Below are 24,298 nucleotides of genomic sequence, written 5' to 3'. Positions count from 1 at the left end.
TAAAATCGTCAGCTCAATGTGCTGCAGCAGTCAAAAAAGCAAACAGAATGTTAGGAATTATTAGGAAGGGAATGGTTAATAAAACAGAAAATGTCATAATGCCTCTGTATTGCTCCATGGTGAGACCGCATCTTGAATATTGTGTACAATTCTGGTCGCAGCATCTCAAAAAAGATATAATTGTGATGGAGAAGGTACAGAGAAGGGCTACCAAAATGATTAAGGGGATGGAACATCTCCCCTATGAGGAAAGGCTGAAGAGGTTAGGGCTGTTCAGCTTGGAGAAGAGACGGCTTAGGGGGGATATGATAGAGGTCTTTAAGATCATGAGAGGTCTTGAACAAGTAGATGTGAATCGGTTATTTACACTTTCAGATAATAGAAGGACTAGGGGGTCATTCCATGAAGTTAGCAAGTAACACATTTAAAACTAATTGGAGAAACTTCTTTTTCACTCAATGCACAATAAAGCTCTGGAATTTGTTGCCAGAGGATGTGGTTAGTACAGTTAGTGCAGCTGGGTTCAAAAAAGGATTGGATAAGTTCTTGGAGAAGAAGTCCATTAACTGCTATTAATCAAGTTTACTTAGGGAATAGCCACTGCTATTAATTGCATCAGTAGCATGGGATCTTCTTGGTGTTTGGGTACTTGCCAGGTTCTTATGGCCTGGATTGGCCACTGTTGGAAACAGGATGCTGGGCTTGATGGACCCTTGGTCTGACCCAGCTTGGCAATTTCTTATGTTCTTATGTTTTTAATGTGATGGGGGTGAAAAACTGATGTGTACGGACCAAGAGAGGGATCTTGGGGTAATAGTGTCTGGGGATCTGAAGATGGCGAAGCAATGTGACAAGGCGATAGCTATGTCAGAAGAATGCTGGGCTGTATAGAGAGAGGAATAACCAATAAGAAAAAGGAGGTGAGATTGCCCTTGTACAGGTCCTTGGTGAGACCTCACCTGGAGAATTGTTTTCAGTTCTGGAGCCCATATTTCAAAACGGATCGAGACCCTCCTTTAAGCCTACCCTACCATTCCCTCCACCTCTCCCTTTCACTGCCATCACTGGTCTGGTACCTACCAGCCCACCTATACATATTGTCTATTGTTAATTTTATTTTCTTCGAATGTTCCTATCAAATTTCTCTCTTTCCCTATCCTTCCTACTGCTGTCCTCTCTCCTCCTTCATTACTGCTCCCCCCTTCCCTTCCCTGTTTATTGTATTTCTCTCTCTTGTTATTTTGTTACAATGTAAACTGGCATGATGTTCCGACGAATGTCGCTATATAAAAATAGTAATACTTTACACGTTTTAAATCAAATCTGTACAACTGAGTGATGGAATCTTATAATACCAAATTTCTAAATACCATCAGCATAAACCGACAATGCTTGCCGTAGCCTGTATTTTTGTAAACAGTGAGACCTCATATATTGTGGTGGGCTAACAATGTGAATGCCCTCGAACGCCACTGTCAAAATTGTGCGGTGATAATTTTTCGAATACACCGTCAGGAAGTTCAAATCATCGGTCTCTCTGTTAAGGTTTGCACATTAAGGTAATGACAGCTTGTGTCAGTTTACTACAATTTAGAGGCAGTGAAAAACACTTATCGTAGCGGAGTATGCAGTAGGGATATAGAACGCTGGCGATGGCCCGACACGGCTCGTGTTTCTGTCAAAAGTTTCCTCAGGGGCCGCACTATGCCAATAGATTCCCAAACACTGCCACTTGACTCTGCTACTAGGCTGCAGCTTTTCTCGGGCAGCTGTCATTACCTTAATGTGCAAACCTTAACAGAGAGACCGATGATTTGAACTTCCTGACGGTGTATTCGAAAAATTATCACCGCACAATTTTGACAGTGGCGTTCGAGGGCATTCACATTGTTAGCCCGCCACAATATATGAGGTCTCACTGTTTACAAAAATACAGGCTACGGCAAGCATTGTCGGTTTATGCTGATGGTATTTAGAAATTTGGCTATATAAAAATAGACAAATAAATAAATAAATAAAATAAATAAACTCGTCCAACTTCCAACTGCTCCAACATAAAACAACCCTGGGCGTTCCTCCAAGCAAAAATGGATTACTGCGTCGTCAAACTTGCCTATGTTAAACATCATCAAGACATCTATGTGAGTCTTACTAAACATTAGCTCCATTGGTTTTTTTTTTTGTTTGTATTTATTTTTAATTTACCACTTGAACTTTACCAAGCTCTAATTCTTTTATTTTTGCTGGAGTGTGTGCGGTGTACTATCACCTGTAAAATTCCCAGCTTCTCCATAAACGCCTTCACCCCTGTACCCGATGTTGTTAAACTGGATTCCCCATTGTGGAAAATACGAAACCTCGCTGGAAACCGGAGTGACAACTTAATGCCCTTTTTATACAGCTGCGCACAGAAAAGAGTAAGTTACCATCAAGAAGCCTGGCGGAGTAATCTGGAAAAAGCCATATCTTCTTTTCCCCATATTTAAACTCTTTCCTTTGACGATACTCTTTTAGGATCCACATTTTATTAATATAATTCAGGTACTTGACAATGATTTGTCGAGACCTTTCAGGGTTTTGACCAGCCAATCCAATTTGGTGCGCTCTCTTAGCGATTACGGGTCATTCTGCCAAGCTAACCCCAAGCTCCTCCAGCAACCAGGATTCACAAAATTTTAACAGCTTATCTGCTGACAGCAGTTCAGGAATCCCGATTATACATGCATTGTTCCTTCTGCTTCTGTTTTCAAGCTCATCAAGCTTCTCTCCAACACTTTGTTTTTGGCCTGTATTCCCGCCATTGAAGAATTAACATTGCTTAGACGAGTTTCAAGTAATGCCACTTGCCCAACTCCATGAGTTTCGTGGCATAACTCTCAAATGTATCTTTCAACTTGTCCACAGAGGAATGCAGATTTTACAATTGATTGATTACAGCAGTGGTAATGGCCCTCATCAACTCTTATCGCGTCTGATAATCCCTCAGGAATTGGGCCTACCTCAGGCACCCTCTTGTCCTCAGCAGTGGCTACGCATTTATCCACTCCCATCCGCTTTGGGGAACTTGCCATATCTTTAGGTTTCTTTATAACAAAATTATCCATGAAATGTCTTTTCTGGGAAAGCTCTTATTAATTGGTGAGACACCTAGGCTTTGCAGATTTGTCACTTTTATCGCTGGCCCCTAGGGAGAGAATCATTAGGTCTTCCTCTCAGTGTGACGTCATCACCAGCATTTCCGTTAATGAAACCATTTTGTACCAGATAAATCATATTTATTTAATAATTACTTTTGTCACTTGTATAAAACCTTTAAATCACTGCTTTACTTTTACCACAGCTCAAGTAAAATCAAGCTGGCAATTTAGCATGTAAGGATTATTCAAAGAGCTGGTGCTACCAAGAATTTAGAGCTGGCCAAAGAGACTGTTGTGAAGTGGAGCCTATCCCAGGAACACACAACATAGCGCTGATACTTTTTCCAGATAAAATGGAAAATTACCTAATTAGCAAGAGCACTGACTGGAGAAAGGATTCATAAATGCCAAAGGAAAATACTAGTAGGAAGCAGTACAACTGCCTTCATGAGTTTATTCTGATAAAAGTCCTTTTGTAACCATGATCCCATTAAGAAAAGGCTTTTCTATGACTTCCAGTTCACAACTCCTCAATCTACCAAGAACATTACTTTTACTGCACATTCGGTTGCTGCACAGGAACAAGATTATTAGGTTTTAGGGCAAAGGCAGAAATCGACATCAGCAGATCATTACCAAGTGAGCGTTTCATGATATCTGAATGGATCTTCCCAAGTTTTGCTTTCCACAGCTGCTACTTCTGTCCCTGAAAGGAGAAACCTTAAAATGAAGGTGAGCCACAAGCAGAATGTACAACTTTTCACCACTGGAATGGAGCTGTGGGTTGGAAGGAATTGCAACGGAAAGACATTTCAGCAATCGTTTTGAAGAACAAGACCTTTTGCAGCAGGGTTTTTCCTGCTGGCTACCTCAGGGCTGAATTTGCACAGTGGGCACCTGTCACAGTAAAAGGCCCAGCTGCTGCCTTTGCAGGTGGCAGGTAAAAACCACCTTCTAGACGATGCAAAAAAAAAAAAAAAGTATAAAACCACCCACTGGCAAAGCAGGAAACCAATATGCTTCCTGTTTTCTAATCAACTTAAAAAAAAAGAGAGATTTTCTTTTTCTCTTTCATCTTTATACCTCTTTAGTTTTCTATCCTGTCATGTAAAATCATGTCCATGAATGCATAAAATTCGAAATTTGTAGGCAAACGTCTAGTGCATAACTCAAGTGACATGGCTTATATGAAGGGAGGGGAAAAAGTGCTTCATGCGTAGTAAAGTGAAGGGAAGGGGGCTGTGGGCTACTGTAACCCAGAGGGATTTCACCTAATCCATTCAGTGCTTACGAGGCTTCAAAGAAATTCCAGAGAGTCATCGGAGAGGAAAAAGGTGACACCACTTGCTGTACAGGTGCAGCACTTGCACACATTTGTAATTTCTAAACTTTTTAACTTCACGCCTCCATGGGGGGTTTTTTTTTGGTTTTTTTTCCAGAATTTAAAAAGAGTATAAATTGCCCTTGTGCTTCCAGAATAACTCCTTACTGCTGTGGTCACTATTCAGATAAGGCTCTCACATTAAATGAAGGCCACTGTGACCATGTGCCAGCACTTGCTCCGCTGCTGTCTGCTGGCGACCCTCGCACTTTCTTCACAAGGGCATCCCTTGCCTCGCTCATCACAGCAGGACTTGTTAAAAGCAGCACTGGACGATGTGCAAGAATTTCAGAAAGATGTTGCTGTAAGTTCAACTTTTTCGTTTTGCTGCTATTCCGTTTTCAATACTTACAATCCACTTTTTCCCTCCGAAAATGTAATCTTTATTTTAGATTTTTTTTTTTTTTTTTTTAAATATTCCAGGAAGTCTCTGAATCCTTGTATACACCAGAAAACATCACAGTAAGTAAAACTCTAAAAGTGAACTTTTCAAGTCTCTTATAGATTTTTCGTGTAAATTATTAAACTGGCTTTCTGCACAGCTAGGAGGTTTTCAGAGATCATGACTTTGGACTTTTTTTGGGTGGCATGATAAAATGCCACTGCTTTTCTCCTGTTTTGCCTTCCCGTCTCCCATTAGTCTCTGCTGCTGCTGCTGCTACAGCTACTAATCACTTCTCTGGTGCTTCTTAACCTGTGCAAAGCTGTACAAAAAGCACAAGAGTCAGCTCCTGCTCAGTAGGGCTCATCATCTAATCAAGATATTATTATAGGGCAACCGAGAGTTTGGGAATGTGATTTATTAATAAATAAATAATGACTACATCAATAAGGCTGTAAGCGGGATAATCAGGGGGCTCAGATTTAAAAGCAGTCAGATAGAGAGCGTTACACACCGACTCAGGTGACAGCACAGAGTCAGGAGCTGTCAGCCTCTCTTCTGCAGGTTGCAGTAAGTCCATGTTATCTGCTGCCGGGGGGTCCCTTTTGGTTTAGAGTGTTCAGATGATTTAAATAGTAAAGAATCCCAAGACCAGCCATGTTTAGGGCAACTAGCGGAATGCAGACTGCGAGCAGGACGGAGGACAGAAGGGTCCTTAATCACAGGCAGCTTATTTATAAAGAGAAAAAGCCAGAATGCCCTTGGAAAGGAAAAACAAAACAGGATGGTATTTAAAAGTGAAAACATTTTTCCCCCTTACAGTTTTAAGGCCAGTCAAATGTTAAGTTAATGAGACAGGGAATAACCTCTTAACCTGAGCTTTTCCTCTGCTAAAAGTCACCGTGCAGAAATGCTTTCCAGGTCATCCACTGCTGAGCTGTGAAACAGCCCGGGCTCCCTGCTTGGAGCAGACTGGTCACCCAATCAGCCCCTTTTCATAGGCAGTGAATGGGAGAGGAAAAGGAAATCCGATCTCCCCCACGCCCCTTCCCATTAGCTCATTCTCACAAAGTCACTTTTAGCACCCAAGGCATGCTTTAAATATCAATTTAAGCTGAATTTTAATGCACATAATAGAATAAAAACATACCCCAGGATAATCGTAACTTACTATTAGAAGGTACGACAGAAATGAAGAGCATCACACAATATAATTACATGAATTTAATCAACCTACATCTAAAATGATCAGAGCTCAAGTCATCTTACACGCACACACCTAGGAATAAACTGCGCTCTGCCGAGTCTGGAAATCGAATGGTGCCCAAGCACTGCACCTCACACCCTTCAGCCCCCAGAGGCTGAGCGCACATGACAAACCCCCTGCTGCCCTCCTTCCAAGTTACAGACAGGAAAGGATTTCAAACTCTCACACTTCCTGCTTCTTTCTAAGAATAAAATTGTCAGGTGACAGCATTCAGCCGAAAAAGACCCAGGCAGGAACTGCATTCTCTAGGCCAGGGGTGGCCAACTCAGGTCTTCGAAAGCCGCAAAGAGGCCAGGTTTTCAGGATATCCACAATGAAGATGCATGAGATAGATCTGCATGCACTGCCTCCATTGTATGCAAATCTCTCTCATGCATATTCAGCCTGTTTGTGGCTCTGGAGGACTGGAGTTGGCCACCCCTGCTCTAGTCCAAAGGCCTTATGTCTGCTGCTTCAAAAGTATAAGGGCTCATCTGGTACAGAAAGAGCAGTTTTTTACATTAAAGAGATGCCTAATTAGCTCTTTCCCTTTCAGCCTGCTTGCAGGAGAGAGGCCTTTAAGTGCTACACAAAGGAAATGTATAGCCTTGTAGAAATGCTGGAGGTCGAATATCCAAAAATCAATTCTACAAAGATGAAAATTCACCTCAAATTCTTTGAGATAAACATCAAAGCAGCTCTGGTAAGGACATTTCTTTTAATTGGTGAAAAGGAAAGCTATGAGAACATTACAAGCTGAAATGTTTTTTTTTAATTTCATGTGCGCAATGAATATTTGGCCGTCTGAGTGACTTAACAGATCTGGCCTGCTAGGTTGGATCATTAGTCTCCCTGACTGCTCACCTAGTATTCCCTAGTGCAGTGGTCCCCAACCCTGTCCTGGGGCCCACCAGCCAGTCGGGTTTTCAGGATATCCACAATGAATATGCATGAGAGAAAATTTGCACGCACTGCCTCCATAACATGCAAATTTTCTCTCATGCATATTCATTGTGGATATCCTGAAAACCCGACTGGCTGGTGGGCCCCCAGGACAGGGCTGGGGAATCCAATACATGTACCTAAACTGTGGAACACGATGCCCAATGAATTGCGAATGCAGAGAGATTTTAAAATCTTTAAAAAAAAAAAAGAACTGAAAACCTGGCTTTTTAGAGCAGCATTTGAGATTAAACTCTCTGAATAAGTCAGTCATGACTCTGCAAAAAATGTCCCTGAAGCAGAGATGCCTATGGAATTATATTGTATTCGCAATTATTTTATTTGAATGTTTTTATTATCTATGTTTTTGGGATATTTTGTCTTGCATTTTTATCTTGTAAACCACCATGACAGTATATAAATTGATAATTAATAATAATTAATGCAAGGCCCTGCTCAGCCAGGTACTCACAGGGAGCACATCATGAATGCTGATACAGAGACATGACCTCAACTTTCTATTTGGTCATAGCTGTATTTTAAATAAAGATGTGTGAGGGGCAGAGAGAATATTGTCTTTCCCAGCAGATAACATAGCTCTTTTCTGTTCAATAATTTCAGCATTATATCTCATGGCATGATTTGCAATAGCATAACTGGCAAATAGTATCCTATTTCTGCAATCTAAAAAGCTTCCTTAAGGAATCAATGCTAAGAATATTGCCTGCAAATGAAGCTGTGTAGCATGACATTTCATGCTGTACCCACTGCACAGAAGAGACATGGAGATCATGCCCAACACAACCTGACTTGAGAGTGAGGTTCATGCTCTTTGTGGTAACCACAAAGCAAACCCATTCGGAGACACTTCCGTGAGGAGAGTGTGCCCTGAAAGCAAGGTTTTATATAGACTATAACACTTTTTCCTCAACCAGCATGAACAGAGCACGCTCACCGATTCCACCAGTCACTTTACTAGCTCGCTGATTACCAAGGAGGCAACGCAGTAAACGATGGCAGATGAAGTCCTTGCTGGGCAGACCGAGATTCATCCCCTAAGTCCGGCCATTAGGTGTCACCGTGGAGCAAGGGCAGAGACTCCCTCCCTCACCACTGGGGCTGCAAACATTACCCGGGCAGCCTAGAGAGCAGAGTCTGGGGGCAGGAATCAAACCCAAGTTCTTCTGCAGGGCAGGCCTCAGAACTGCCACTGAGCCACTGTGTATCTTATCTTTTAATTTTTAATTTTTTTTTTTAAATAACTTGTGCCTGTATGGGTTCTATAAATATCAGTCCAATGATGCCTTTTAGTGGTGAGAATGACCAAGTAGCAGGTGCTTTTCAAGACTTTAACCACTAATATTGCCTTAAGAAATATAAAGCAGAACACAAAAGGGGAATATTAAATTTGCTGTTAACTGCCTGTTCAATTAGCTACAACAAAACTGCAAGGACTGCTGACTGAATTTGCCCTGAAAAGATAAATAAGGTTCAGTGATTAAATTAATTTGATATAGTGCCTCAGCACATAAAATTGAGGTGGTTCACAGTTAAAAATAATAGGACATTTAATCAAATGTCAATATACAATACAGAAACAACAAAGACAATAAAACGCAAAAGTAAAACTCCAGAACTAAGAAAGCAAATGTTGCTTACCTGATGTAACAGGTGTTCTCACAGGACAGCAGGATGTTAGTCCTCACAAATGGGTGACATCGAGGATGGAGCCCACCACGGAAAACTTCTGTCAAAGTTTAAACAGAACTTTGACTGGCCCCTACTGGGCATGCCCAGCAAGGCACTGACCCTGCAGCCAGCAGGGGTCTCCCTTCAGTCTGATTTTCAAAGCTACAGGCAGTGCCTAGAAAGTAAAAATAAAACGAACCCAACACCGCGGGGAGGCGGGCGGGTTTCGTGAGGACTAACATCCTGCTGTCCTGTGAGAACACCTGTTACATCAGGTAAGCAACATTTGCTTTCTCACAGGACAAGCAGGATGGTTGTCCTCACAAATGGGTGAGTACCGAGCTGAGGATGTCCCGACTTGCACCAAATGTACCCAACGGTGTGCAGCAAGCACAATAAGTGAGGAGAAATTTGGGAAAGGGCATCCGCACCCAACCGGGTAGGTGGAAGGGTGTTGGTACATCAGGTTGGAAAAAGGTTACGCAAGACAGACTGGCCGAAGATGGAGTCCTGTCTTCCAGCTTTGTCCAAACAATAATGGGCTGCAAAGGTATGGAGAGAACTCCAGGTTGCAGCTTTGCAGATGTCAGGAAGCGGCACCGATCGAAGGTGTGCCACTGACGTCGCCATGGCCCTCACAGAGTGTGCTTTAACACGGTCTTGAAAAGGAATGCCAGCTTGCTGATAGCAAAAAGAAATGCAGTCCGCCAACCAGGAAGAAAGAGCCTGCTTACCCACAGGTTGTCCCAGCTTATTAGGATGGAAAGAGACGAATAATTGAGTGCTCTTCCTATGGGAAACTGTACGGTCTAGGTAAAAAGCTAGAGCTCGTTTACAGTCTAGGGTATGCAGGGTCTGCTCTCCAGAGTTGGAGTGGGGCCTGGGAAAAAAAGATAGGTAGTATGATGGATTGATTGATATGAAACTCAGAAACTACCTTAGGTAAAAATTTAGGATGAGTGCGGAGTACCGCCCGGTCCTGCAGGAGCTTAGTGTAAGGCGGATAGGTAACTAGGGCCTGCAATTCACTAACCCTGCAAGCTGAAGTGATAGCCAAGAGGAATAACACTTTCCATGTGAGATACTTTAACTCACAGGAGTGCAGAGGTTCGAAAGGAGGTTTCATTAGACGACCAAGAACCAGGTTAAGGTCCCAAGATGGGGCCGGAGGACGTAAGGGTGGCTTCAGATGGAGCAAGCCTTTAAGAAAACGGGTTACTAGGGGTTGTACTGAAATAGGGACACCCTGTACACCTTTATGGAAGGCGGCTACCGCACTGACATGCATTCTGATAGAAGAGGTTTTAAGACCTGATTCAGAGAGATGCCATAAATAGTCCAAGAATTTGGAGATTGGACAGGAAAGGGGATCAAGGGACTGAGAAGTGCACCATGATGTGTACCTTTTCCATTTGTATGAGTAAGACTTTCTTGTGGAAGGCTTTCGTGAAGCTATCAGGACCCGAGAAACGGAATCTGAAAGGTTGAAAGGCTGAAGGACTAACCTTTCAACATCCATGCCGTCAGGGACAAGGCTTGGAGGTTGGGATGGAGGAGGCATCCGTCGTTTTGAGTGAGCAGATGCGGGTCCTTTCCCAGAGGAATGTGCCTGCGGATGGAGAGATCCTGGAGTATTGGAAACCATACTTGGCGTGGCCAGTAGGGTGCTATTAGGATCATGGTTCCCCCGTCGTGGCGTAGCTTCACGAGAGTCTTTGACACAAGAGGAAGTGGAGGGAATGCATAGAGCAGACCGGTTGTCCACTTGAGGGAGAATGCATCCCTCGGCCGAGAGTGCTGGCTCCGAATGAGAGAGCAGTAATCGTCCACTTTGTGGTTCTGAGGGGACGCAAAGAGGTCTATGCGGGGAGAACCCCACTTGTGAAACAGAGAGGTCGTTACCAGAGGATCGAGTGACCACTCGTGTGGTTGGAAGACACGGCTCAGTTGGTCTGCCAATACATTGTCTACTCCCGGCAGGTAAGTGGCCCTGAGGTACATGGAGTGGGAGAGGGCTTCCGCCCAGATCTGCGCAGCTTCCTGACACAGAAGGAAGGAGCCTGTGCCTCCCTGCTTGTTTATGTACCACATGGCCACTTGGTTGTCCGTCTGGATTAAGATTATCTGATGAAAGAGATGATCTTTGAAAGTGCGGAGCGCATAGCGGATTGCTCGAAGTTCCAGGAAATTGATCTGGTGTTCGGCTTCCTCTTTGGACCATAACCCTTGGGTTTGAAAGTCGTCCACATGGGCTCCCCAACCGATGTGAGAAGCGTCGGTGGTTAGGATTACTTGCGGTTCCGGTGGAAGAAAGGGTAAGCCCTGAAGGAGGTTGACCTGAGTCGTCCACCAGGTTAAGGATAGGCGCAGCGCTTGTGTGACTGTGACTATGGAGGACAGAGGCTGAAAAGCTTGAATCCATTGGTGTCGTAGAGTCCATTGTGTTACTCTCATGGCTAGTCGGGTCATGGGAGTGACTTGAACCGAGGATGCCATGTGCCCTAGGAGAATGAGGAACTGGCGAGCCGTGGCAGTGTTCTGAGACTGGAGCTGGCGAGCCAGGGACATTAGGGTGTGGACCCTCTGAAGAGGAAGGTAAGCCTTTGCCTGTAAGGTGTCCAAGTCTGCCCCAATGAAGGATAAGGTTTGAGACGGGACTAAGCAAGATTTCTCGTAATTGACGAGAAACCCTAAGGAAAGGAGTGTTTGAATTGTCAATTTTAGGGAGGATTGAGCTATCTGCTGGGTGGAGGCCCTGATTAGCCAATCGTCCAGGTATGGGTAGACGTGGACACCTTCCTTCCTTAGGAATGCTGCTACCACTACGAGACATTTGGTAAAGACTCGTGGGGCAGAAGCTAGACCGAAAGGTAGGACACGGTATTGATAATGGTCGTGGCCTACTAGAAACCGCAGATATTTGCGATGGGATTGTGTGATCGCAATGTGGGTATAAGCGTCCTTGAGGTCGAGAGAGCACAGCCAATCCCCTCTTTGTAGCAGAGGGAGCAGCGCGCCTAGGGTTACCATTTTGAATTTCTCTTTTTGAAGGTATTTGTTGAGGGCTCGAAGGTCCAAAATGGGACGTAGTCCCCCTGATTTCTTTGGTATTAGGAAGTATCTGGAATAGAATCCCGTGCCTCGTTGAGAGGGAGGAACGGGTTCTATAGCATTTGATTGCAGAAGAAGGGATACTTCCTGTTGTAATTGAGCCAAATGGGTGGATAGACTCCACGCTTGAAGAGGCGGGGAGTCTGCCGGAAGAGATATGAAGTTGAGGTGGTAACCCTGTGCGATAATTGTTAGCACCCACTGATCTGAGGTGATCTGCAACCAAGGTTGTAAAAAATGGTACAGTCGACCTCCTACAGGGATGTCCGGAAGAGGGGTTTGGCATGTGTTCCCTACAGGGGAGTCAAAGTCCAGCCGCAGGCCCAGGAGGAGGGGCTACAGTAGGCCTTTGTTTCCTAGGCTGACGCGGCTGAGGCCTAGTAGAGGATCGAGCTGGACGAGGCCTGGCCGATGGAGGATAATAACGGCGTGGTCGAAAGAATGACTTCTTAGAGTCTTTCTTTTGCGGTTGCTTGGAGGTCAGCTCAGGTGGGACAGATGAGAGTTGTTTCAACGTCTCATGGTGGTCTTTCAACTCCGCCACAATCTGCTGAATTTGCTCTCCAAACAAATTATCGCCTAAGCAGGGTAAATCAGCAAGACGATCCTGAACCTCTGGGCGAAGGTTGGATGATTTTAACCAAGCCCAACGTCTGGCTGAGATGGCTGTGGCTGAAACTTTTGTGGAAGCATCGAATATGTCGTAGGCAGTCCTAATCTCGTGCTTCCCTGCCTCAAATCCCTTGTGAAGAAGGGCTTGAAGCTGCGGTTGGTATTGGTCTGGTAACGTGTCAGCATAGTCTTGCATCTGCTTAAGGATGGCTCTGTTGTACTGAGTCATATAAAGTTGATATGAAGCTATGCGTGAAATCAACATAGCTCCATGATAGACTTTCCGTCCAACACTATCTAGGAACTTGTTGTCCCTGGTAGGCGGGGTAGTAGAGTGTGGCTTAAGACGCTTGGCCTTCTTCTGCGCGGACTCAACCACAACAGAGCGATGATCCAGTTGAGGTTTTTGGAAACCTGGTGCTGACTGGACAAGGTAGGTGGAGTCAGCTTTTTTGTTAACTGGGGACACTGATGAAGGAGATTCCCAGTTTTTCTTGAGCAGATCCAAAAACACCTGGTGTATAGGGATGGAAGCGATGATTTTTGGAGCATCCAGAAATTGAAGGAGTTCCATCATCTGGTGTCTGTCATCAGCTTCAGATTGTAGTTGAAAAGGTACAACTTCTGACATCTCTTTCACAAAATTAATGAAAGAGAGATCCTCAGGAGGAGATCTTTTTCTACTCTCTGTAGGAGATGGAGGCGAAGGCAAATCCGTGTCAGAAGATGTATCATCATCATCACCCCAGGTATCGTAGGGATCAAGTGGGGTTTGTAACCCTGATGGACCTGGCTGAGGCTCTAAAGGCATCGATGGAAACCGAGGTGGAATCGGTGCCGTAGGTGGAACCAGAAATGGCATCGATGGCTTCGGTGCTGTCGATGGAATCGGTGCCTGGCGTGGAATGGATGGAACCAAAGGATATATCGGTGGAGATATACCAGAAGGCACCGATGGAACCACCCCGGAAGGAGGAATCCGGAACGGTGTTTCTCCTGCCGATGAAAATCCAGTCGGAGACGGTGGTGTTGTCGAAGGCACTGGAATCACCGATGGAAGGGCCGTCATGAGCGCCTCCATGCGGCTCAGTAGCGGTGCTAGCGCTTGTATCAACGGCTCGGTGGTCGGTTCCCTCCTCGGTGGCGAAGCCGGTGCCGGTGTCGGTGCCGGGGGCGGCACTGGAACCGGTGCCGGAGACGGTGCCGATGGAGGTTGCAATTTCTTCATCGCTTTCTCGATGGCCTCCTGGACCAGCCGGTCCAGTTCTGCCCGGAGACCAGGGGTAACCATACCCGGCTCGACGGGAGAGGGAGGCTGAGGCAGGGCCGGAGGGACCACCGTAACCGGTGGGATCACGGCCCCCGCACCCCGGGAGGGTGAGGGTTTCCTCGATGCCTGCGAACGAGACGTGGAGGGTGTCCGGTCTGTTCGCGGCTTCTTTGTCGGTGGCTCGGCTTGAGCAGAGGTCGATGGCTGTGGATCCTCGACAGGCCGAGATTTGTGCCGTCGATAGCGGTGCTTTTCCTTCCGATCCCCTCGCCCATCCGGGGAAGGGACGGGAGTCGACGGCCGAGAAGCGATCGATGGCGGACGGTCACCGGAGGGTTGACGATGATGGTACAACTTCGACGGTGCCGGTTCCGATGACGTCGATGCTATCGATGGCGTTGGGGTGGGTGCATGGAAGAGGAGCCCCATCTTCTCCATCCTGGCTTTGCGACCCTTGGGTGTCATTAAGGCACATGTGGTGCAAGTCAGGACATCATGCTCACTACCCAAACACATCACACAAACCCTGTGGGGGTCTGTGATGGACATAGTCCGGGTACAATCCGGACAACGGCGGAACCCCGTTGCCATGGCCTGAAGCCAAAATTTAGGCTGGGGATCGGTAAGTGCCAACAGGCCTCAAGGGCCAAATTCGACGGTAGTCGATGGAAAAAGGCAAAAAACTTACCGGGTTCCGTAAGATGACTAAAAATTTGTCGAAGGGAGACCCCTGAGGGGCAAATTTTCTTAGGAAATTAATTTCCAAATTCCTGTCAGGAACGTGGTTAAGAGAGCTCCTTTCACCGCGTGGCAACTGCTGCGCGGAAAAAAGAAGACTGAAGGGAGACCCCTGCTGGCTGCAGGGTCAGTGCCTTGCTGGGCATGCCCAGTAGGGGCCAGTCAAAGTTCTGTTTAAACTTTGACAGAAGTTTTCCGTGGTGGGCTCCATCCTCGATGTCACCCATTTGTGAGGACAACCATCCTGCTTGTCCTGTGAGAATATGTCCAACAGAAGTCCCGATATTCTGATTTGCATCAGTCCTTACAGTATAAAATTCAGTCACTAAAAACTTGTAAAAAAAACTCCCCAAAAAACCAATTCTTAACCCCCGATCCTGAACTGAAGATGATTCATTTGAAGGCATAACTTAAGGGCCAGGTGTTGCACAATACAGGAGCCTGGTTATCTCTTGCACGATTTCTACATGATAAGGCACGCTCAACAACTCTTGCTAGGAAGAAATAAGAACTCTCCCGACTTACAAGCCCACCAAGTACTGAGCTTGGCTTAGATTGTGTTTTACAAGTGAGGCACAGCTTTTTGAATAAAATAGCAATGTTGATTAAACTTAAGAGCTACAGTTCCAAATTATTTCTTGGCCCAGCAGTTTCCTTCTGCTGGTTTGGTCTTATAGCTCAATTGGAAGCAGCCTCTGTTGGGCGTCAGTGTCCTGTGCTTTCATGCATATTACTAGGGGGGTTCTTCCTACATTACAGCTCCTTCTCACCTCCCCTTAAACTCAGCCACTGCAGCCAGGATCCTCAGCTAGAGATCACACAGCTGGGTTCCCTCTAGGATTCTGCAATCGAGGGCTCTAAGCCTGGCCACTAGGCTCCACTCCCTTCGAGGGCAGTGACCGCTGTCTCTGCTGCATCCCCAGCTGGCCCAAACCTAGTCTCCTCCACATGGCAGCACTGCCACAGAGCCACTGGGCTGGTCTTTGGTATAACCATTTGCACTATTTGACAAAGTTCACTCAATGTGTTTGGCCTGGACTGGGCAAAAACAACCCTTTTGCTTTATAGTGCTCCAGACCTGAGCTCTCTGCAGCAGCACAAGGCACAACCCAAGAGCCAGGAGCAGCAGTAGCAGAAGGGCCCAACTAGAGGGGAGAACATCCTGTGTTTAGTTGGGAATCTGGAAATGAAGCAGGACTTATTACAGCAGATCTAGGGAACTCTCAGACCAGCCAAAGAGGAGGAAAAAAAAGGAAGCAATTAAGTTCAAATGCCCAGTTTATTTTTTATCGAACTCTTGAGTAGACAAAGCAGCCTGAACCACAGCTTTGTGTTTACCTAGCCAAGTCTAAAGATAAAATAGGGCAGCCACCTCGACTCTTTTCCCTCACATTTTTCTGTTTCTAAATGAAGGCCTCACCTTCTGGAAAAAAAAAAAAAGAAGAAATCAGTATATTTTATTTTCTTTCTCCAGCTTGACGATGCTTATTACTAGGTAGCTGAAGGAAAGCAGTGACTAATTTTCTTTCTCCTCCATTTAAAATGAGCCCTGACATTTATTCAGAAAATGATAGTTGAAAACGAGTGTAAAAGTTGGCCATGGACAGCTGTCAATAGACTTCTCTCCACCCATGGAGTTTTCTTTCCAACTGCTGAATTCACATTAACAGATATTTTGTTAGCGTGACTTCGTTTTCTAGGATTTCATAATAAAAATAATAAAACCTGTGCGTCATCCAAAAAGATTGCAACAACACGGGATTAATGCAACAGAAGGCATGGGGGTAACTTGCACGGAGCGGCAGTTACAACCCTAAACACCTTGCTGGGCAGACTACATGGATCATTCTGGTCTTTATCAGTCGTCATCTACTGTACAGCTCCCTCCATGGTGGAATGTATGACCACCACTTTCACTGCCGGTGTTGTTCGACATAATTCTAAATGACAGTAGGAATATCATCATTCTTCAGTTTTAGTTGAATAAATTAAAACAAAGCGACAACATGACTTGCTCATGGTCACACTGAGCCACGAATGGAAGTGAGACAGGAAAAGGAACAACCTTTCCAGTGTGTCCTAGCACTTCCAAATCATGGGGACATAAATTGTCAACAAACCAAGTAAAGTATATATGTTCATTTGCTTCTCCATGAAGTCAGCAAGTAGCACATTTAAAACTAATCAGAGAAAATTCTTTTTCACTCAACACACAGTTGAGCTCTAGAATTCATTGCCAGAGGATGTGGTTAGGGAAGTTAGTACAGCAGGGTTTAAAAAAGGTTTGGATAAGTTCTTGGAGGAGAAGTCCATTAATGGCTATTAATCAAGTTTACTTAGGGAATAGCCACTGCTATTAATTGCATCAGTAGCATGGGATCTTCTTAGTGTTTGGGTACTTGCCAGGTTCTTGTGGCCTGGTTTTGGCCTCTGTTGGAAACAGGATGCTGGGCTTGATGGTCCCTTGGTCTGACCCAGTATGGCAATTTCTTATGTTTCTTATGTTCCCTATTTTCATTGCAGGGAAATGACACTTCTCAGGTGGCCCAATGTCGGCAATGTGAAAGACAACCACGAAAAACGACAAAAGGGTTTATCAGTGGAGTAATTCAGCTTCTTCAGTCAGTCATTGCCTCTTAAATAGTTCTTTCGCTATCAAATAACTACTGCTGTAATTGTGAGATTATTTATTTTATTAATATTTAAATGTTATATTAATATTTATTTATTTGAGGTTGTTTTTGCTCTTGTGGCTTAATTTTGTTACAATTTTTAACTGATCATACCATGCTCTTTGTGCACTAAGCAAAGATCCTATCTGTATAAGCCCTGAGGGCTGGAAATGTTTAACAGCTGCTGAAGTTAATGCCGACCTGTGCAGGGGTGGATTTATCAATAGGCAGAGTTTGGCAAATGCCTCTGGGCGGCGGCCCTGCTGGGCGAGCCACACCATCTTGTGTGTGTGTGCGCGTTTGTGGAGTAGGGAGGAGCAGCCGGCTGTCCACGTGTCTGAGGGCACCTGGGGCTACAAGTCCACTCCTTCTCATTTCTGGGTCCATTTTCTCTTACAATAAAGGAAGAAGACGGGCACCGGGTTCTGGACGGCAGCTGTTGTCAGAATCGACGTGGCGGAAGGCCCAGCGTGCACGTTACAGAATTGTTCCTCTGGGATAATTTTCTGTAGGACTTAAGTGAGAATTTGTTCCAAATGTTATGGGGCCTACTCTGTTGTGTGTCATGGCTACTTTTTTTTTTTTTTTTACAGTTTCTGAACAATCCTGCAAAGGCAAAATTGGATAACACTCAGGGCACTGTACCCCACCACCAAAAGTGTGTCCTTAATTTCTTCCCCAGATCTCAGGCCTCCTCCCCTCCCCCACCCTTCTCTTTTTTAAAGGCGGAAGAGCTTTCACTAATGAGGAGGAAAACAGTTTAATATTGTGATAACTAATATTTATTATGTAACCTTTTCTAAAAATATAGAGCCATGCTCATGGAATATAATGATGACAATAAGTTATTTAATAAACTTTTGTGATAAACAGAATATTGACTATCTGTACACTTTCTCTGTGCAATAAAAAAACTCAATCAAAAAACTAAGCTTTCCAAATCTTTCTGTGCTGTTGCACTTTGTGCAGTACCTACGAGACCCAAGAAATAAGGGGCACTCAATAGAGTGCACGGTGCTACCCGCAGTTATGTGCACATATTTTTTGGGTGCCAGTGTTACTCCCGACGCAGCAAGGAGTTTTGTGCACAAAACATGTGCGTGTAAGGCTGCGCGCCCGGCTTAGCGCCTTCGCGTGGAAATCCCAGGCAAATGAAGGCATTAGCTGTTTCTCCTCAATGAAGAGGGGTGCGTTGGCTTAATTCAGGTTTTCCTAACACTGGAAATGTTACTCCAGGACAGAGGTGCACTAAAGTTTCCAGCTCTTGTGTCAGTCTATGGGCAGAAGCTGAAGTTCGGACACCGGGACCTGTAATCAGGATTTACAAAACAGTTTTGTGCACATAAATCACATCTAAGAGACTCCCAAGTTTAAAATGTGCATTTCAGCCTGTGCTGAGGGTGCATTTTAACTGGGGTGTCTGCGCACACTGTTTTATCTGCTGAACCTGACTCCTCCCTCCAGGTAAGAGAGGTCCATGACTTTCGGAGTCGTCAAGGAAAATGGAAATACCTCTTAGCCTGGGAGGGTTATGGGGCCGAGGAGAATTCATGGGAACCTTCCCATAATATCCTTGATAAAGAGCTCCTGAAAGCCTTTCAAAGGGCTCATCTATACCCCAGAGAGGTTACATAAGATGGCACTTCTTGAATCCGATCGCTGTTGGAGAGGTTGCGGTGTGACGGGTTCCTTTTTGCATATGTGGTGGTCTGGGGCTTGTATTATGACGTTGTGGACTGATTTACAAAACTTGATTTCCAGAATTCTGGATGATGAAGTGGACATTTCAATGGACTATGCCTTACTGCATAACGTGGAGGGAGCAACTGGGGCATCGGCACACCCTTTCTGTCTTCAAGCTTGTATTGCTACTAGAATAGAGATTGCTCACGCATGGAAGTCGACTAAGAGACCGCAAATCATGGATGTGGTGCACAGGTTGGACTCTGTATGTACCACGTATAAGATTACAGTGGCCAAAAGACAAAACCTACAGGCTTTCCATAACACATGGGATGCTTTTCTACGTTGGCGAGAGTCACACGATGGGACATTCTAATAAAGGGAAAGGAACTTTAGGAGAGACATGCACTCAGTGGAATCCCAGAGGAGAGATATATATCATACAGTATTCTTTCCTTGCATAAATATTTCTGGTTGACTCCGGGGAGGGGGTGGGTGGGTTACTTTTTGGAACGATAATTGTACCTTTTTGGTATTGTATTATGTTAGACTGGTTGTTTAGATTATGCTGTTGTGTTTAATACCAATAAAAATATAAATTAAAAAAAAAAAACTTTAATGAACTACCTATACAAAGCGCTAAGATAGCTTGCAGTAATTCTAAAATCATCATTGCCACGCCTCTTTTTGTTATCGCAAGCGCCATCCATGTCAAAATTATAGCATTTTGATGAATCTAGGAGCAAGTTAGATCTGAGCTCAGTTGAGGCAGTGGTAAATGATAGAGTTGTTATCAATGTTCTTGATCAGGCATCTCCAGTTAAAATGAATGTAGTGAAGAGGACAAAGAGGTCTAACTGGTATAGTTCTGATTTGATACTTTTATGCCTGTCCTTGCATCAATTGGAAAGGTAGTGGCAACATTCACAAAGTCAGACATATTTAAAGTGATATAGAGAACATCTTGAATTATATTACACTGCATATGATGATTCAAAAAGATCTATCTTACTCGGGAACTGCAGAAAGCCAATCATAAACCATGGGAGTTATTACAAATAATGAAGAACTTAGTGATCCTTCCCAACCAAAAATTATGATCTTTTGTTTTACAATGTAAACCATTTATGAGTCATTTTCTGAAGAAAGGTTTTGATGTAAGTGCTACTCTTCCACCATTTTCTGATTCCATTGTTAAATTCTCAGACTCAGGTCAGATGAAGTGGACTAATTTTCAACCTATGGCATCTACTGAAAATTTGCAAATTATTAGTACCATGAACCCTGCTGTTTATCCACTTAATCCCTTCTGTGTTGAAGAGTCTGAAAGATATAATTGTATCAACAATGACTAAGATTGTCAATCTTTCTTTATCTGAAGGAAAATTACCATCCCAGCTGAAATGTGCTTCTATTTGTCCATTGCTAAAGAAAGTTGATTTGGATTCAAATGACATGATGACCTACACACCTAGTTTATTAATGCCTTTCATTTCTAAAACCATTGAATCTTCAGTACTGCATTAACTTGATATCTTCAGAAAAAAACAAAAACTAGATCTATTCCAGTTTAGATTTAGGAAGTCTCAATACTAAAATTAAGAACATAGAACATAAGAACTTGCCATGCTGGGTCAGACCAAGAGTCCATCAAGCCCAGCATCCTGTTTCCAACAGAGGCCAAACCAGGCCACAAGAACCTGGCAATTACCCAAACACTAAGAAGATCCCTAAGTAAATTTGATTAATAGCTGTTAATAGACTTCTCCTCCAAGAACTTATCCAAACCTTTTTTTAACCCAGCTACACTAAGGGGCGGATTTTAAAAGGCCTGCGCGCGTAAATCCTTCCGGATTTATGCGCGCAGGGCCCTCGTGCACCGGCGCGCCTATTTTGCATAGGCCGCAGGCGCGCGTAAAGCCCCGGGACGTGCGTAAGTCCTGGGGCTTTCGAAAAGGGGCGGGAGAGGGCGTGTCCGGGGGCATTCCTGAAACGACGCGGCGTTTCAGGGGCGTGCCATGGCGTTTCAGGGGCGGGCCCGAGGGCGTGGTGCCGGCCTGGGGGTGTGGTCGAGGCCTCCGGACCAGCCCCCGGGACCGGAGGACGGAGCGGGGCTGGTCCTTTGCCGACAAAGGTGTGGGGGGGTTTAGATAGGGCCGGGGGGGGGGGTGGGTTATGTAGGGGAAGGGAGGGCGAAGGAAAGTTCTCTCCGAGGCCGCTCCGAAATCGGAGCGGCCTCGGAGGGAACATCAGCGCCGCTGGGCTCGGCGCGCGCAGGTTGCACAATATTGCACGTATCTTATAAAATCCAGCGTACTTTTGTTCGCGCCTGGTGCGCGAACAAAAGTACGCAATCGCGTATTTTTTTAAGATCTACCCCTAACTGCACTAACCACATCCTCTGGCAACAAGTTCCAGAGCTTTATTGTGCATTGATTGAAAAAGAATTTTCTCCGATTAGTCTTAAATGTGTTACTTGCTAACTTCATGGAATGCCCCTAGTCCTTCTATTATTTGAAAGTGTAAATAACCGGTTCACATCTACTCATTCAAGACCTCTCATGATCTTAAAGACCTCTATCATATCGCTCCTCAGCCGTCTCTTCTCCAAGCTGAACAGCCCTAACCTCTTCAGCCTTTCCTCATAGAGGAGTTGTTCCATCCCCTTTATCATTTTGGTTGCCCTTCTCTGTACCTTCTCCATCGCAACTATATCTTTTTTGAGATGTGGCGACCAGAATTGTACACAGTATTCAAGGTGCGGTCTCACCATGGAGCGATACAGAGGCATTATGACATTTTCCGTTCTATTAACCATTCCCTTCCTAATAATTCCTAACATTCTGTTTGCATTTTTGACTGCTGTAGCACACAGGGCTGACGATTTAAAAGTATTATCCACTATGATGCCTAGATCTTTTTCCTGGATGGAAGCTCCTAATATGGAACCTAACATCGTGTAACTACAGCAAGGGTTATTTTTTCTATTGCTTTCTTATATAGATGTAATCTGACATGGCTTTGACAATGGCCAAAGCTTTGTATTAGTGTTTTTGGATGTTTCAGCAGCATCTGACACCGTTAATCATACCATCTAGTTAGATCAGTTAAAGTACTATGGTATTAATAGCGTGGTCCTTGACTGGTTTTCTTCCTATTTAATAGACAAGACTCAGTCTGTTTAATATCTGAGCACTCTTCTTGGCAAATGCTGAAGTCTGGTGTCCCTCAGGGATCTGCATTATCTGCCACTCTGTTTAATAAATACTGTATCTGGCCCACTTGTGCAGGCTTCTTGCCGGGTTCTGTGTGGGATATCATTACCTTCGCAGATGATATTCAATTTTTCATCCCTGTTTCCGTAACTTGGTCTGAAATTTTCGAAATGATATCTATTTGCTTATCTGTGGTGAAGTACTTTTGACATTTAACATGCTAGCATTTACTTTGAAGAAAGCTGAGGTGATGGTTTTACAAAGATCTGATAAGTTAACTGTTCCATGCTCTTTTTCATTTCAAGATCAAATTATTCTGATTGTTAACAATATGGAGTTTAGGGGTCATGCTAGACTAATTTGAACATGCTAACTCAAATTAGAAATATTGTTAAATCAGGTTATTATAAAGTGTGACTGTTAAAACCATTGCATTCTCTTCTTGGACTATTGTAACAATCTGATCATAGGTTTTCCTAAATACACTTTATCGGTCGGATTTTAAATGCCCTGTGCGCCGGCGGCCTATTTTGCATAGGCCGCCGGCACGCACAGAGCCCCAGGTCGCGCATAAGTCCCGAGGCTTTCTAAAAGGGGCATGTCGGGGGCGCGTCTAAAATGACGCGGTGTTTCGGGGGCATGACGCGGCATTGCGGGGGCGGGGCGTGGTCGAGGCCTCCGGACCAGTCCCCGGGTCGGGTAGATTTACGTCTGCTTTTAGCAGGCGTAAATTGGGGAACAAAGGTAAGGGGAGGGTGGGTTAGGTAGGGGAAGGGAGGGGAAGGTGGGGGGAGGGCGAAGGAAAGTTCCCTCCGAGGCCGCTCCGAAATCGGAGCGGCCTCGGAGGGAACAGGCAGTGCGTGCTGGGCTCGGCGCGCGCAGGTTGCACAAATGTGCACCCCCTTGCACGCGCCGACCCCGGATTTTATAAGATACGCGCGGATCTTATAAAATCCAGCGTACATTTCTTTGCGCCTGCTGCGCGAACAAAAGTACGCGATCGCGCAAATTTAGAAAATCTACTCCTATGTGTCCTACAAATTCTCCAGAACTCAGCTGCAAGATTTTTCCAGTCTTACAAGACTTGCACTGTCTACCAGTTTCAGAGCGGATTCAATTTAAAATTGTATTGCTCATCCACAAAATGTTGAAAATTGACTCTCTGCCCTAGCTAAATCAACAATTACACATTTCCAATCCTACTAGTGTCCTACGATCAGCATAAAGAGGCCTCTTGAATGTACTTTCTATCTGGCAGATCCGACTAGAAGAATTAAGAGAAACAATTTTTTTTCGCCAGTCCCATATTATATGCTTCACTACCTTTGCCTTTGCAGATGATTGAAGGTACACAATCTTTTACAAAGTTGTTGAAGAAACATTAATTTTGTCAGGCAGATATGAATATTTCTGTTTTATTTTGTTCAAGTTTTATGGTTTTAATCTTGCATATGTGAATGATGTAAACCATCTAGGGCTATGAATTCGTGAAATATACACCTCGAAATAAATAAATAAAAACACAGGAAGCCTCCACCACTATATTCTTCCCCATTACACATGGAAGCCTAAGGACAAAAACAAAAAGCTACCTACTTTTAATTTCTAAAGGTAAGATGACACAGGAATTACCAATTTATCCCCAAAAATCTCTTCTCTCCCAAGCTTTAACCCACAATTACTCAGCAAAGCAATACTCACAGAACCTGTACTCACCAGCATAGGTGGCTCTCAGTACTCCCTCCAGATTCGTTGTCAATACCACTTGATGTTGTGGTTGTTGATGAGGGAGAGCCCTTGTTATGTTCTTAAATATAAAGAGAAAGATCTAAAAAAACCCTGCAATATTATCAAGCATAGCACTCCATCACCAAACAAACAGAAATAGGGCACACCCCAAATTGAACTCATCCTTTGTCAGTCTACTACTGGTAAAGTTTGGAGAAAGGGCACCCAGACACCATGAAAGGACTGTTTTTGTTTAGAGGAAGTAATGATAGCAATGAGAAATTCCATGCCTAGCATTTCATAAGAACATTAGAATATAAGAAGTTGCCATACTGGATCAGACTGAGGGTCCATCAAGCCCAGCTTCACGTTTCCAACCGTGGCGAATCCAGGTTACAAGTACCTGGCAAGTACCCAAACACTAAGAAGATCCCATGCTACTGATGCAATTAATAGCAGTGACTATTCCCTAAGTCAACTTGATTAATAGCA

The 24,298-nt window shown here is 44.5% G+C and overlaps 1 long non-coding RNA gene across 1 annotated transcript in view; it reads right to left on the bottom strand.

Moving 5' to 3' along the window:
• Positions 1-15,811: 15,811 nt before the first annotated feature.
• The window catches only part of LOC115083237, a 43,684-nt gene continuing 35,197 nt past the window's right edge, over positions 15,812-24,298 (bottom strand). The window contains exons 2-3 of the long non-coding RNA XR_003854331.1: positions 23,795-23,885; positions 15,812-15,931 (exon numbers count right to left, since the gene is read on the bottom strand). This is a non-coding gene — a long non-coding RNA (uncharacterized LOC115083237). The remainder of the gene's footprint in view (positions 15,932-23,794; positions 23,886-24,298) is intronic.

Source organism: Rhinatrema bivittatum, chromosome 1 (genome assembly GCF_901001135.1).
Source record: "Rhinatrema bivittatum chromosome 1, aRhiBiv1.1, whole genome shotgun sequence".
In the NCBI taxonomy this organism is placed as follows: Eukaryota; Metazoa; Chordata; class Amphibia; order Gymnophiona; family Rhinatrematidae; genus Rhinatrema; species Rhinatrema bivittatum.
Note: the sequence above shows the minus strand (reverse complement) of the source record. Positions and strands in the feature narration are given on the sequence as shown.